Genomic DNA, 11723 nt, shown 5'->3' with positions numbered 1-11723 from the left:
AATGTTAGAAAATAGCGAAAAATTGCAATTTCTGCAAAAACCCCAGGTGACATGTTTAAATTGCTCATTTTGTGCATTCAACAGTTTAGAAACTAAAGCTATTTAATTTAAACAGTTTAATTTAAAACCAAAAAAACAGCAAATCCTCATGTTTTAGAGGCTGTAAATATTTGCTTGATAATTGTCTTTAAGGAGCTATATTTAATGTTGCTAGACAAAGTTAGCATTAACAGCTGTTTGCTAACCAGTCGAGAGGAAATGTTGTGGGTTCAGAATCAAACTTCATTCCTGTACTCAGCAAGAGCTGACACCAGTGGTGGAAACAGAACCACTTTTCTTTTGTTTCTATTTCTATCACTATCACTATCACTTCCTCTGCTGAAGTTAGCATGCTAACCAGCTAGCTCTCGCAGTTCCATCTCGTAATAATACTTGATTAATACGTTATAGTAGTGTCCAGTCCACCTGGCAAGTGACCATCACCACCACCTGCTCCTGGCAAAAGAAACCATGTTCAGCGGCAACTTGCATACAGCACCTTTAGTGGTTGATTCCTAAAATTATTGCTTAATTTTCTGCTAGTTTTCACAGTATCTGCATTAGTTTTATATCATTTTGTTCATTTTAACACTCATATACTCAAACAACATGTTTACAATGAAAAGTGTATAAGACCACTTGTAGAATCCCCTGGAAAACTTGACAAAGTCCTTCAGCCTTGAGATGGAAGGCTGAACTCATGACTGATGTCATTCATTTCATTTTGCACTTTCCATGTCGATCAGGCTCCTAAAATCGTGCTTGAATGTGGTTAAAGGTGCTATAGATTTATCCAGACGTTTAGGGGTGCCCCCCTCACCCGGGTCACTCTAAATCATCCTTGCCGCTACGAGTGACCCTGCATCTCGGACGCGACAGGTTTCAAGAGGGGGCGGTTGTTAAATCAGTGCAGTCAGGATTTATCACACATATGTGATTGTACATTACGGGACAAGTTCACGTTGCTGTCACCAAACTGAGCTTATAGTGTAGAGGCAAGGACGAGGAAGGTCAGGGGAAGCATCACTGTCTAAAATAATGAGCTGAAGTGAAGCTTTTTGTTTTTGTTTGTGGTGTAATATCTCTTTTAATAAACATCATCTTGTATGAGTCGTCAGGTGAATATTTCACAGAAAATCATAAACTCCATTTCTTTAATTATCCACCACCTGTTTTCCTAAAGATACCATCACCTGCAGCGTCTCGTGTTGATACGTCAGGGTTGTTGCAGAGATCATGATTTGTTCATGAGAAGAAAAAATCTCTCTAACTGCTAAATTATTCTTCAGTCTTGATTCCATGGAGCAGGAAGGTTAAAATGAACAATGAACCTGCCTTGACTGATATTGAACTCTTTCAGCATCTTTTCAAACCTGCAGTCGGTATCTTGGTGAGCTACAGTTCACCTCTGACAGACGCTCTCATTATTCTGCCCCTCTGTACGGTGCAGTGAAGCTCAGCGAGTTTCCTTCTTTAAAGTATAAACATGGCAATGCTCACATCAATATGGCAAGTGCAGGAGTTTTGAGTAGATATTTAGACGGCAGTAGTGAGGATGGAAAGAATCTCAATCAGGGCTGCAATAATAAGTAGTTTTATTATGGAATAATATTACAAATTAATCAATTGATTATTTAGTCTATGAAATAAAAAAAAAAAAGCAAACACCCATCCCAACTTACCAGATCATTACTCCAAAACTGAAAGATATTCATCTTAAAGTAATATATGACACAAAAAATCTGCAAATCCACCGATTTTAGACACTGGAACCAGAAAATATTCAGCAATTTTTCACAGTTTTGCTTGAGAGATGACTGAAACGACTAATCAATTAACAGAGTACTTGCAGATTATTTTTCTGCTGATCGACTAACTGATTGATGACAATCGTATCGAGTCATAAATCGCATTCAGGTAAATCGTATTGTGACGATGCAATCATGTTTTGTTATTGTTTTTTTTCCAACACAACAACAACGCTGTTTAAATAACTGATTGAAACCTAGTAACAAGTTATTAAGGTTTCTGTTTTTCTGAACCACGATGAGTTTATATCAATTTTTCATATATCTGCCATATTTATTGATACTGGAAAAGCACTTATATTGATGTCCGCTCCCCCAGCTGAGCCCGGGCTGAAATGTAATGACATAATGGAAGAAGCCACCTGTAACTGGAAAAGACGTCAGTCAGCCTGTTTACAGTAACATCACATAAAATATTCTGTGCTCAGGCTGTATTCTGCCTCATAGTAATATAATATGTAAATTAATTATTGCACCGCTCCATCATGTATGAGATTTAAAGACAAGTTAAAGAATGAGCGCAACAAGTTAGCTACAGGTTAGAGGTGAATTGTGACAAACAAGAGGAAACATGCTGTTTCAGTTTACTTGTTTCCAGCAGCAGGAAACTCATTGCCAATTGTTTCCACATCCTCCTCCTCCTCCTCCTCATGCCAGAGCTCCGGTCCACTTATGGCCCCCAGACTCCCTCTGACATGTGGTCACTGCCTCAGGACGTTACCATAGTGACTGACCCCCTCAGGCTGGAGGAATGGTTTTTACTTTGCTTTGCTGGAGCGGGGGGCTTCACTCTGGTCAGATGGGATGGGGGGGGGGGGGAAGCTGTGATACAATCAGCCTCATTTACATCCTGTATGGCCCTCCAGGGTTACAGAGATGACCTGGCCCCGCCGAATGAATGAAGTCAATCTAGTTGATTTGTTCCTTTGCACTGTTCCACAGGAGACTCCACCTACAGTTACCCCATCTGCAGAGCTTTATTATCTCTATTTACAGACATGTGAAGTCTGTTTAATCATTTAGCTTTCAGCTAATTCATACACCTGGCAAACTCTGACAAAAAAGAAGATTAACTGAACAGAAAATATGATTTATGGTCTCCTAATAGCCACTGCTTATATAAAGACACTCTGAGCTTGTTGGGGTAGGTGAAGAGAAGCTAAGAGTCCATTAGGCATAGCCATCTATAATTCACCTCACTCTTGCTTACTGGGTCACTTCAATGAGGCTTTTTTGAGCTGCTACAGCAGGAGACTGTTGTGCTCTTTAGAAAGACAAGAGATGATGATGATTAAAAAGTTTAAAATACAACATGAATTTGTTTTAGATGCAACAAGTATATATTTCATTACAAAGGTCTTATTTATTTTGTGACTCTGGCAGCCGTCATGCATGCATTTGGCGCAAAATCCTTTTTTAAATGTCTGTTTACACAGACAGTGATCAGACATGGCTCAATGGTTAAGGTCACGAAGGCAATATTTAACATTTTACTGTGGATTCCCAGTCCAACATGAAGTCTGAATGGACTTTAACAGCCTCCCCAGCTGTACTGTATCTAATGCTGTTTGGCAGATAGTTCAGTGTATCACTCATGCCCTATTTGGCTTGTGTCTGCCTGTTGTCCTGTATGCATCTCGGAGCGTGTGTGCATTTGTTGTCCATGGGCAACTGTTCAGTAAATAGGGCAATTAAGTGTGAAAAGCAGAAAGGAGCTAGCATGTTCCTATCTCTTTGGTGGGGGAGATAATTTATGCTAATAACATCTCTACCGCTCAAGCTGCCCAAAAATGATAGCAGACCCTTTTGGCTTCAGAAGAATCTTTTCATCCTCTTGGAGAGAAAAAAAAAAAAAAACTGGTTTCTCAACACCTTGCAAATAAGACAGCTGTGTGGCAGAGAATGAACCTCTCTCCCTCTCTCTCTGCCTTTCATCTCCAGATGATAATCTTTTCTCCTTCACTGTCTTGTATGGTGCATGTTTGTTCTTCATTTAGCCTGTGGAATACTTGAAACCTAGTTTCCCCTCCGCCACCCCCACCACCCTGCTCTCTCTTACAGCCGCACACTCTGCACACAATCTATCATCATTTTTCCTTCAAGAGCCGTCATAGGAAGTCGCAGCATGTGTGAATGTATTACTGTAAATAGTATCCTATGCATGAATGATGCTTCTTAATAATACTTAAACTCGAGCTCAGTATGCTGTTCATGTGGCATAAATTCCTCCATCATACTGAGGGGCACAGAGGCATTGGGTGGCTGTGCAGAGCAGGGGCCACGATGGCAGTTCAATAAATAACCTCAGTGAAAGTGGGAGCAATAAACCATATGAAATCTCTACCAGCTACCCACTATCATGCTCAGTGAGGAGCTCTCATGTCAGCCACTAAGAACAAATGTGTCAGCTTCCAAGGCGAAGATAATTTCTTTTGTGTACCAGCAACAAGAATCAAGCCTGAGCAGGATGTGGGTTACAGCTTCAAACATTTGGTCTTAAAGGAATTGTTTGACATTTCGGGGAAAAAGCTTTTTTTGCTTTCTTGCCAAGAGTCAGATGAGAAGGTCGATACCACACTCATGTTTGTACAGTAAATATGAAGCCACCACCAGCAGCTGGCTAATAGTGTTTGGCAGTAACACATCACTCAGTGACACATTACAGTGAGGGTAGTGTGAAGCATTACAATCTGAACTTCAGTAATTATATTAAGTTGACTAACTAGTTATGTGCAGGGTTTGATGCTTGGTGTTGGACCATTCAGTGGACACACTGGAGGTGGTGGGAGGAGCAATGAAATTCTCTGCAACTTCAGAGTTGTCTCACGTGCTAACGTTAGCAACTGGAAAGCCTACAATCATGAATGACCTGGATTTGTGTGGATCCCACAGCGTCACTGAGAACCCGACATCTGGAGTGCTAACATTAAGTTAGCCGTCAGTGGCAGCAACAGTAACCAAGTATATAATAAAAGTAGGGCTGAATGATATGCAAAAATCAATGGTCTGTTTTGACACATTTTACCTTTATCAAAAAAACTGCAGCTCCTGTGATTTGGATTTTGCACTTGGGCATATAAAATATAACGGGTTAGGGTTACATTTATCAAGTAACTTGCAGAACACTTACTTAGCTAAGCATAAAGACTGGAAAGAGAAGCTCACGAGTTTGCATGTTGTATGTTGTTTCTTTAATCTGTACAGAAACTAACGTATATAAATGACAGTTCCCTGTATGTTTAGCGCCAAATTGTTTCTTGGACAGAACCAGTTGGAAACTCCAGGAAGTCACTGGTCCAAACTGAGAAGCACATGGTAGGGCCTACATAACCCTGTCTAAGTGTCCTGGGAGGTGGATTTTGTTGCCTTTGGACAGAGCCAGGCTAGCTGTTTCCCCATTCACATTATTCATGCTAAGCTAAGTTAGCCGGCTGCTGGCAGTAGATTCATACTTAGCCCACAGACATGAGAGTGTCCTCCCGTAACGCTCAGATAGAAGGCATATAAGTGTGTTTCCCCAAAAGTCAAACTTTTCCATTAACTTCGGATGAGTTTGCCACGGAGGAGGATTTCTTCTTCTAGTTATATTGTCTCTCATATATAATTTTCATTTCAGCAGAAGCTGTAATAATTTCATCCACAGCCAAAGACGTTCTACTGGAGCGTTCCAGTGTGTTCCTAGCGAAGTACTTTCATTTTCTAATGCTGTAATTAAACCTTAAGTATAATAGTCATCATCACACCTTGCTCTGATTTATCGAGAAATAATTGTTCAGATAATCTTAGTCTAAATTAATTGGGTTAATTAATCACGACTGTGTCCTCGCCCTCCCTCCCTCAAATAAAGGCATTGTAGGTCTTTTCACATTATGTTCCATCACGAAGGTCAGAGCAGTGGGTAATAGACTGTCGTTTCCAATTTGTACTTCCACGCAAAGGAAGAGCAAATGCATTAGTGAGATGGTATCAGCCTGTTTAAAATTAGACAACAAATGGACAGATCTGCATGCATGTAGCATGAATGGATCTGCCCGGCAGGAAGATTACTCAGTGCTGTGTGCAGCAGCAGCAGCAGCTGCAGCAGCAGAAGCAGCAGCAAGTCTAGAAAACAATTACACACCAGTTACTAATTTTCTTTTTGAGGATTCACTACACCTGTTTGCAGCCAAGGGGGCAAACAAAGAGACCAGCTCCTGACAACACAGGACGGTGTGGTTTTTATGAAAAAAGAAAAAAAAAAAAAATCTACAACCAAACAAATTTTCCACCAGGTAACACTGAGACAGGCATTTTCCTCTTATGTGTTTTTCCTAGCAGTGCATGTCAGGGAGAGAGGTGAGATCAATTTCCACAGGATTAGGCTGCCTGGGGAAAATGATTGCTTTTTCTAATACTTAGTAACAATTTTTCAATTTCCTGTGGTCTTTGTTACTCTCAACATTTTTGCAAATGAGCAAAACAGAGGCAAGCGGCGTTGCTGCTCTGCGAACTTCACCTTGGGACCAAGCATCATTTGCATATATATTGAGAGCATACGTTTTTGGTTTATAATAGTCACCATTCTGGGGTGGGGGTGGGGAACTGGGGGCGGCTGGCAGGCATTCTGTCACCTGTTATGAGGCCCTTGTCCATGAACATCCCTGGGAGACGAAAGCAGGCGATAATTACGGTGCTGGAACTAAACTGGTGTTGCTCTCTCCCTTCACACATTGTTTTAAATCTGAGGAGAAAAAGTAAAACAAAGACGGCTGCGGGGCACGTCTTTGTTTCCAAGCTCCCAGAGATTTTCAGCAGGGGCTACAAAATTCACAGAAAATGAAATTAATCTATCGGCACAGCACTGATCCTGTGGTGATTACGGTTTTAGCCTGGTACTAATAAATCCACACGTTCCACTCTTTGCACTTTCACAGTGTGCAGGGGCTAACTACAGTCAGGCAGAATCAGAGGAGATGCACTGCAGATGGTCACATGACAAATGGCTTTATTGCCCCGTTATGGAGATTTGAATCATAATTGAGTGTCTCTACAGTGATGTGTGCACTTGTATGACTCATAGTGAGTCTTTTGCTAGAGGACAGATGAGCTCTGTTGCTTCTACTTCAATCTGCCACTGCATATTTAGATTTCACCTCCAATCTTTTTAAACCAGCCTCAGTATTTATGCTGTTTTTGAATATTTGTGCAAGATTTACGTCTAAATAAAGAGAAGATTTACCGTGAGAGCAAAAAAAAAAAAAAAAACGGAAACACAGAATAGTAAATCCCACTTGTGAGAAACCTAATTTAATTTCCAAATTGTAAACGCGATCCATTTCATCATTGCAACAGTCAGTTTTATCGGGTATCAAAAAAGTTGAATAAAGAGTAATGTGAGCATGCACGTTTGCACACTGATGCATGTGCAACACGCATCACTGCTTCTGTGTGTGTTGAGCGCTTTTCAAAGGGCATGCTTTTGTGCAGGCACAGATGATGCAGCTGGCAGAAGCATGACTATTGCTGGAAGCACGTCCACGTTGGCACACTTACAGAAAGCCCTGGCTCCTGGGTCACACTTTATATAGGCTACATAAAGGCTGCCTGCCCGTCTGCTGTCTGGCCCATCGATAACGGCCATGATGCGCTGACTGAGAAGTGAAGAGACCATTTGAATCGGTCTCTTTTCTTATGTCTAGAGCTGAAATGATTAGTTGATGAAGTGATCAAGTGGGTCAAAAGAAAATTAATCTGCAACTATTTTAATTATGAAGTCATTATTTAAGTAATTTCATGAAATTCCCTAGTTCTTGCATCTTAGTTGTGACAACGTGTCGCTATTCTTTATCTTATGTGATAATAAACTGAGTATCTTTAGATTTTGGACTGTTGATCAGAAAAATAAAGACTTCTGAAGGCATTAGGAAATTGATCTTTTGTTGCTGATTAGGCTGATGGAGAAAATATTTGCAGATTAATCAGTAATGAGAATAATCACTAGTTGCAGTCCTACTTAAGTTATTATCAATTCTTTGTCATATACTGAAGTAGGTTGACCTGCTACTGTCCTGTGTGATGTGTGCAAGTGTTTGTGTTTAATAAATTGCAGATGAAGTTACACTAAATGTTACAAGATGCATATAAACCAAGCAGAATCTGTTCATCAAGATAAAATCATCAGGCACTTATCGTTTACGTGCTTCAAAACTCCAGTTAGGTTGCCTTTGTCGTTACCCCGAGCTCCCTCTCAACACTCAACCCAACACTCAAAATCAAACTCTAAGAGGAAATTGTGTAGTTGTGTAATTTTTTAAACAGGATCAATCATGTTTCCCATGTAAAGATAGCTCAATTTATTCTGTAATTGCCTGATAAATTAACCAGCACAGACACCTGTCAAAACAGCAGACAATCTCTGTGAATCCACCTCCCAACAGGCTCATCTTGATAGGCTAAGTTGGTAATGACAACTCCCCAAGTCTGTCCCCTCAGGCTGAAGGATGAGAGCGCCATAGAGTTCTCTTTTCCCATCCGTCCCTATTAGGATAATGCATCAAATAGACATTTTAATTTGAAGTTCATTTTCTCCTCAAGGCTCTGTAAATGTCTGCAAGCACGCATGCTGGAAGAGATAACCTTTCTTTGCAGTATGTGATCTTTTTATTTTTGTGTCCTAATGAAATGTTCACTATCATTTGCCACATTTTGGCTTTGTGGACAAGTGTAAATTCAGGATATTCCAGTGGCTTTTATTTTCTAAATTACATGTAAGTGGCTTCAAAAAAACAAAAATAAATCCTGATGTTTCATTAGCCCCTCCTCCAGCTGGAATAAAAACAAAACAGCAGATGACTCATTGATTTCCACAAACAAACCAAATTGCCAGGAGTGGTACACACCAGTGTGACTCTGAGGAAACCTCATCACTCAGCAGTTATATTGCTGTGCACCCAGCGACCCCCTTTTTCAACCTAGCGAGTGTGACGATAACGTGCGTGAAATGAGCGCCGAGGCTTGCCAGCGGTGCCTGAGCCCTCGCAGGGCCCGACACCTGCCTGCGCTCAGCTGCTCCTGCCACGCTTGACCGCATGTGGCTAATAAACAGACCTGTCCTTATCACTGGAACTCCATTAACGGGGGTCGCAGTCACCTGAATCCCTCGCTGGGGCGACAGCAAATTACAAGGCAAATGTAATGGGTTTTGCTATATTGCCACACACTGAGATAGTGAATAACACCAAAGGCCTGATGTTATTACATGTCCCCGGGACGCTGGCTCTGTGTTTTATGATGACTACAGTGAAAACCAGGTCAGTGCTCAAATTGTCATGGTCTTCGCTTCCATTGCTCCAGTTCTATCTATCATGTCCATTCAAAGAGGGGACAAAGGCATGCAGCAGGTCGTGCACTTCACATGTCGACCAGTGTTGAGCACTTCAGACAAGTGTCTCAGTCTGCAGCCTCACACGAGCAGGAAACTGCTCTCTTCATTATTATCTATATGAGCTGACAACAATTTCTTGAAAGAGACGTACAAAAAAAAAAAGCAAAGTGATTAATCAGGTCGCCATGTGGTTTAGATCCAGGGAACCTTAAAGCAGCTATAAACGACATTTTTTTTATTTTATTATTTTACACTAATAATATATCAAATGACAATGTGAAAACAGTGTGAAAGGAAACGCTTGTAGTGATGAACCTACAGAGAATTATCAGCTGAATCTGCACCTCTGCTCAGCTTTATGGTGCTTTATAGCTGGTGTCAGCTCATTAGTTTAGCTGTCCGGTCCATAAATTTACTGTTTTGGTTCACTCTCACTGCTCTGAGCGTAGTTTTTGGACACAGTTTTCACTGAAAAAATACTACACTATCTTTCCAGTACAAAACAGCACATGGGTACAGTTAGCAACCACCTGGTGGACATAGTTGAGCACTTAGCAGCTAGAGAGCCAGATATTTCCCTCAGGAGTTGATAGAGACCAAAAACAAAGCTAAAAGAGAGAGAATATTATTCATCAGGTGGCGATTCCAAATATAAGATAATGCTGCTCTTCAACAGCTGCTAACAGTTAGCAAGCTGGCTCAGAGAGCTTTTTCCTTTCTAAATAAAAGTCAAAAGAATTGACCCTGTGAACAGAAGGCCAAGTGGGATTAAATGGCACAGTACAGAGAAAAAAGAAAGGCAGTCTCAGACCTATTGTGACTGAGTAGTGCTAGCATGTTAGCCATTAGCTTATCCAGCTAAAGTAGTTCACACATCTGATGAGCCATACAGTGACAGAGGCCAGTAAATTTAGACACAATATGATTAGGTAATTTGTCCGTCTTTATGTTGAATGTGTCTATGGATGTTTTTAACAATTCATTTTCCATTTAAGGTAGAAATATGTGGACCAACTATTCCCTGAAACACTTTTGAGGATATTGATATTTTGACAAAGTTGTGTAGTTTCATGAAGGAGCTGCCTTCCTTTGACGGCCTTAGCTATTAGATAGCCAATACTTCCTAGTAGGATATGTAAAAAAAAAACCACAAGGTTATGAGTACATTTCAGCTGTCTTATCACAATATGTTTCCAAATCCAAAATACATTAGACCAGGCCATATGGTACATTGCTTTAAATTAAAGATTTGAAATAAGACTAATTAAAAAAAAAAAAAAAAAGAAAGAAAGAAACTGAATGAAACTTTCATCACTTGATTATTTGATGCAGTATTTTTTGTCCCCTCTAGCCTGTAGTTATTAAATGCAGCCTCTCTGTGGCTTACAGGAGGAAACGGCTCCCTGTAACCGAAACAGTCAAAGACACTGGGGTTTGTTTTTGATTATTGAACCCTGTATCTTTTCTCTGGCCATACATCTTCCTCTGCCAGGCCTCCCAGGGGCTTCAGGCCATCCAACACCACAGGCCAGCTCTTGAGAAGGAGGCAGGGACAATGATACCTGCAGGTCCCTACCCAGGCTCAGGAGATACCACTGGGGCCTCATTGACAAATTGTCCTTGTCTGGCCGCATGAGAGAGTGGGGATTGCGGTAATTGCATATTTTCCTCTAATTGCATTTGTCACATGTGGGGTCTGCTGCTGTGGAGCCAGGTCTGAGGCCATTCTCAGTGATGTGTTAAACCAAACAGCTGAACTCTCACCTGCACCACAAGAATGGGATGTGCAAGAAGAGGCCTGCAAAGAGGGCAATAAATTATGCAGTGGCACAAAACATCAGCAGAGCAGCAGTGGAGTCGGGCACGGAGGCTAGTGCCAGACAGAGACATGCTGCAGGTCCATTAAAGCCTCAGACGTGGTCATGAAGGTCTCAGTGATGCTGCTTTAAGGACAATCAAGGGCTTCTACTTGCATGATCACATGACCTGAACAAAAGTCTTCAGAGAATTTTGCATGATAACATGTTTTCTTTTAACACAACCACAACTCCTGCCAGCTTCTACTAGAATAATTTCATGTCTACCGTTGTAATAAATACAATGGCTTAATTATGTGAAGTGCCAAAATCTGAAAGATTGTGACTGAGATTTGTCCAAATATGGAAAGGACAGGATGGGATGATTTGGATCTGTTTGATGTATTTTTAGCTAGGGCTGCAACAAGCAGTTATTTTTGTTATCAATTAATCTGAGGATTCTTGTTCTGAGTTAATTGTTTTTTTTTTTTTGTTCTGTAAAATGTCAGAATATAGTGAATGTGCTCATAGAGAGAAATATAATTTCTCAGAGTTCAAAGCGACGTCTTCAAATGTCGTGTTTTGTTCCATCAACAGCCCAAAATGCAAACATTATTAAATTTATTAAATGTAAAAAAAAAAGAGAAAAGCAGCAAATCCTCACACGTGAGTGGCTGGAACCTGTGAATGTTTGGCATCTTAGCTTGAAATATGACC

The sequence above is a fragment of the Seriola dumerili genome, unplaced genomic scaffold (genome assembly GCF_002260705.1).
Source record: "Seriola dumerili isolate Sdu_G_001 unplaced genomic scaffold, Sdu_1.0 BDQW01000468.1, whole genome shotgun sequence".
Taxonomy (NCBI): domain Eukaryota; kingdom Metazoa; phylum Chordata; class Actinopteri; order Carangiformes; family Carangidae; genus Seriola; species Seriola dumerili.
Note: the sequence above shows the minus strand (reverse complement) of the source record.